The sequence below is a fragment of the Chelonoidis abingdonii genome, chromosome 2, assembly GCF_003597395.2.
Source record: "Chelonoidis abingdonii isolate Lonesome George chromosome 2, CheloAbing_2.0, whole genome shotgun sequence".
Taxonomy (NCBI): Eukaryota; Metazoa; Chordata; order Testudines; family Testudinidae; genus Chelonoidis; species Chelonoidis abingdonii.
The window spans coordinates 238,872,185-238,877,441 of NC_133770.1; the positions used below are offsets into that span (position 1 = coordinate 238,872,185).

Consider the following 5,257-nt stretch of genomic DNA (forward strand, 5'->3'; position numbering starts at 1 on the left):
CCACATCCGCCAACCGGAGTTCCCCTTCCTACTAACGCTACACTGAGGTACATCTTCAGCTCTGGACCCATGAGGAAGGAGAGCTCTAGAAAATTCCACCATGGTTTCAACAACTTCCACCCCACCATCAACCTCAGCTGGACCAATCTACAAGCGAGGTCCCTTTCTTAGACACACAGTGCAAATAAGTATGGTCACATTAACTACCCCTATATCCGAAAACCTACCGACCGGCTATGCCTTACCTTCATGCCTCCAGCTTCCTCCCGGGCACATCACACAATCCATTAGTCTACAGCCAAGCACCGGAGGTACCAACCGCATCTGCTCAACCCCTCAGACCATAGCCAGGTCTACATGACGCGTTTGAAAATCGATTTTAGCATACGCAATTCAGCTACTCGAGAATAGCCATTAAAAGCTAAATCGATATCTAAAATCGATCTACTCACCCGTCTTCACCTGCGATCGAGTGCGTGGCTCGCCATGTCATTCTGAACTGCCTTGGGGTTGGTGAGTTCCAGAATCGATGTAAGCGCGCTCAGGGACGATCATATCGGCGTCTAGAATGGAGGGGGGTGACGCGATATATCGATCCCGAGCACATCGATTGTAACGCGCCGATATGCAGAGACCAACACCTTACAATCTCCACAAACATTTCTTAAAACTACAATACCCGCATGAGGGAAATAGGAAACAAGATCAACAGAGCCAGACGTGTTACCCAGAAGGCTCCTACTGCCAAGACAAACCCAAGAAAGAAACCGAACAGGACTCCCACTCGCCATCACATACAGCCCCCAGCTAAAAACCCCGCCAACACATCATCAGATCTACCAACCATCTGGACAATGATCCACCCATTTCACGGTCTTGGTGGGCAGGCCAATCCTTGCCACAGACAAAACCTGCCAACCTGAAACGTGATTTTCTCACCAGCAACTGCACACGTACCATAGTAACTCTGCTCAGGAACCAATCCATGCCAACAACCGGATGCCAAACGCTGCCAATTATCTACACCACGACACCATCACGGACCTAACCAATCAGCCATACATCACTGCGTTCATTCACCTGCATGTCCACCAATGTAATATACGCCATTCATTGCCAGCAATCCCTCTGCTAGGACATAGCCAGACTGGACAGTATCTCTAGGAAAGCATTAAATGGACACAAATAGATATAACAGGAATGGCAATATACAAAAACCTGGAGGAGAGCACTGCAACCTCCCTGGCCACACTATAGCAACTTAAGTGGCCATCTGCAGCAAAAGACGTGCGAGCGGAGTGACTTCAAAGAGAACTGCTGAGCTTCAGTTCAATCCTGCAAATTTGACGCCTCAGCGCAGAACTAAACAAAAGCTGGAATGGTTGCCATATTACAGAACCATTTCTCCTCCCTTGGTTTTCACAACCTCAACTGCTAGAACAGGGCCTCATCCTCCCTGATTGAACTAAACCTCTTATCCTACTTGTTGCTAGCATATATATACCTGCCCTGGAAATTTCCACTACCTGCGTCTGACGAAGTGGGTATTCACCCACGAAAGCTCACGCTCCAAAACATCCGTTAGTCTATAAGGTGCCACAGGATTCTCTGCTGCTTTTACAGATCCAGACTAACACGGCTACCCCTCTGATACATGTTCTTCCAGTTTGCTGGTGTACTCTGGCCCTTTTACTTTGTTGACACAGATAGAAACACACTCCTATTAGGGAAATTCCAGTTATCACCTATCTCATCATTAGTAGTAAGCTGAGTGTTTTAAAATACTGGGATAGGGATTGTGATAGTGTGTCCCACAGTGTATATGAGAAGTAAAACAGAAATTTGGAGTAGTTGACACTACCACTGAGACCTTTATATATAAATATATTGTAATTAGTTACTACACAGTACTGTCCATTCATATTATAGGTTACCCTTGCTGCTGGTTGTCACCCTTTGGTCAGCTTTACTGGGCAGGAAACAGAAGTGGGTAGCTTCTCTGTTCCATTGCCTGATGTAGATTCAGTTGTTTTTTATGGATGCTGTCTTCCCGATAACGTACTGAACAGACAGTCACCAATTTATCAAACATTGCTGTGTCAGGATTTAATATTGGTACCCAGACACTGAACAAGATTGTTTTTAATAACATGTGCCTCAGTTAGGATGCAGTGTCACTGACCCAAATTATGACTCATACTAACAGGCAATTTGTTTACCCAATTTGTAGTTACTATGTAACTTAGTTTCTTTACCATTTTGTTTTTTGGCCTTCATGTTGTTTGCTGCCATTCATTTGTTGATTTTTACCTGTGGGTTGGTTAAACAGTTTAGCAAGGTTATACACATTGTACATGTTGTACAGCAATAATACAGCGGTACAATGATAACACAGTAGTACAGCAATAATACAGTTGTTTTTACACACTAACCAAGTTGAAATTAAATGACAGTTTTCCTGATCCAGCTAGTGGTTTTTAGCTGATTGTTCACTTAATTGTCCATATATGGTAGATAGAGGTGTATTTGACCAGTCTCTCATTTATAAAGCACTTCATTTTTCTTTTCTTGATGCTTGGAGGTTTCTTCACTGTATACTGATATTATCTGGTGTCTTCAGGGTGTGATATTTTCTGACATCTTTCGTCTGTGGGATGCAACTTAAACAACTTTTGTTAGTTAACAGTAAAGTTTTTTTGTTTGTTTGTTTGTTGGTTTTCAGTCACCCAAACTTAATACACAGTTTTAACTTAGTTTGTTTACAGTATAATGAGAACGATGTAATAGGGACCAAGTCTTTTATAACACACCCTATACTTTGCAGTTGTTGTACAGACATTCATTTTCATTCGGGTGCATTGCTAATATTTCATACTAAGTGTAATGCTTAACAGCTAAAATACATGTTTATAATCTTCCATGAGAAGGTGTATTGCTTTCCCTTGCTGAACCCTTCCAGGTCTACACGACGCGCGAAAATCGATTTTAGATACGCAATTTCAGCTACAAGAATAGCGTAGCTGAAATCGATTATCTAAAATCGATCTACTCACCCGTCTTCACCGCGCGGGATCGATATGCGCGGCTCGCCATGTCGATTCCAGAACTCCGTTGGTTTTGGTGGAGTTCCAGAATCGATGTAAGCGCACTCAGGGATCGATATATCGCGTCTAGATGAGACGCGATATATCGATCCCCGAGCAATCGATTGTAACGCGCCGATACGGCGCACGTCATGTTCGGGATATTATTAATGTATTTTATTAACCACGGATGTTAGCACGTCGGCCCGGCGGCCTTTTTTTCAGCAAAAAGATTATTAACAATTTTCACCAGCTTTTTTAGAGGTTTCAATTTGCCTGTGCTTACCAATTTCACTTTCTGTAACGATTTAGAAGCACAAACCTTTAACAACCACTTCCAATTAACAGGAATATAACCAAGAAAAGTCGTAAAATTAAACCAACTATGAAAGGTAAACCAAAATAAAATTTTAGAATACACGATACCTGCAAATACTGAGGTATTTGAGGGTTTTGTTACTTGCAACAGGCTTTGTGTATGTTTGGGAGCCAAAGGTCTGGGGTCTTAGGAAAACCGGTTGAAAATTTTTTGGTTCTAGCCTTATTGCCGATAAATGTGATTTTATTTAAACATTTGGTTATGACATTCTTGATAACTATATTTAAAAAGTGCCAAACAAGTTATAAGAAACCCGCAAGAATTAATATTTTGTTTATCTATTTTTTACCTCTTAATGGTTAGGTTTCCCCTCCACATTTTTTTCTTTGTAAGCAGGAGAATACGGTGATAAACAAGTTTTTTAAATAAAAAAAAAAAAAAAAAAAAAAAAAAAAAAAAAAAAAAGAAAACAATATTAAAAAAACAAAAAAAAAAAGGAAAAAAAAAAAAAAAAAATAAAAAAAAAAAAAAAAAAAAAAAAAAAAAAAACAAAAACAAAAAAAAAAAAAAAAATAATAAAAAACCATATGAAATAAATTTAAATATAATCATAAAAAAAAAAAAAAAAAAAAATTACCATATTGAGGTCCCCACATTTAAAAAAACGAATAACAATTCTAAAAAAACCTTTAAAAAAAAACAAAACTGTGAATTATAAAAGGAGAATTCTTTTGTTTTGCAATTGCATTATTTATTGAGGCAGAAATATATGTACATATATTTGTAACTAGGAACCTTTTTGAACTTGGCTGCAAAAAAATGTGGTTGGTGTTAATAATACTATGATATACGCCAACCATGATTTTAAATAGTTTGTGGTACCACATCTACATAATTTTTTTAAAAAAAGGTATAAAATTACTTTTGTTGCAACAAAATAAAATAAATTTAAAAAAAGTATATCACATGACACACACAACATAGACACAGACACACACATGACATATAGGACAAATTACAATTAAAAACAAATGGCGCCAGAATTCTATTCATAACTATACCAAAATACACAACCAAAAATAAAAAGTAAAAAGAGTTAAACATTTGATGAAACAAGTTATTACCTTATATTAAACTTGTAGCATGAATTTGTTGATAAAAATATTAATATTTGCCAAATATTATATATTAATTTGGTAACAAGGAATTTTGCACATTACTTTATGTTAAATTATTTTAAAACTCTGCTATTACAGAAATAAGAAAAGCCCATGTTTCAAATATTTAGGTAGTGGTAGGATTAGAAGCAGAGAGTGCATTTCTGTTCTGGCAACCATATCTTCAAGAAGTAGGAATCATTCCAGCTGTTTGCATTCCGAAGGGTTAAAATAATTACTTTACTGGATTAAAGTTTTTACCTTGTTTTCTTTTTGTTTCTATTTTGTTTCTGTTTTCAATTGCTTTATTTTTTGGAGGTTTTTCTGTAAAACTATAACTTTTAACTTTTACAACAAAGAGGACGAGAGCAATGAGTGAGGAGAAGAAGGCGGGGGAGAAGAAGGCGGTGAAGAGCAAACCTAGGAGAGGTAGCGAGACCTGAGCCAGAGAGATTAACTCCATCAAGTATTTGAAGTACAGGCAGCGCAGCAAGTTTAGCAAACTGGGAAACACATATAAGGACAAAATTAACTGGTATGTAAAAATATTTGAGAAAGAAGGTTCTATTTTAGATATGAGCGTGGGATGTGTGGTCTGTGGGTTAAAGAATTGGGAACTGACAGATAGAATTACGCCCCTGGTTTTTATCCTGGCTCTGAGAGGAGATTGGGGGTAGTTACCTGCTCTTGTAAAACCT

The 5,257-nt window shown here is 38.0% G+C and overlaps 1 long non-coding RNA gene across 1 annotated transcript; it reads right to left on the reverse strand.

Annotated features, from left to right (window-relative positions):
* Positions 1–2,431: 2,431 nt before the first annotated feature.
* LOC142046240 (uncharacterized) lies at positions 2,432–4,865 on the reverse strand. Its single transcript, XR_012655131.1, has 2 exons — positions 4,821–4,865; positions 2,432–2,660 (listed from the first exon to the last, which is right to left on the reverse strand). It is a non-coding gene; the product is annotated as an uncharacterized LOC142046240 (long non-coding RNA).
* Between the last annotated feature and the right edge of the window lie 392 nt (positions 4,866–5,257).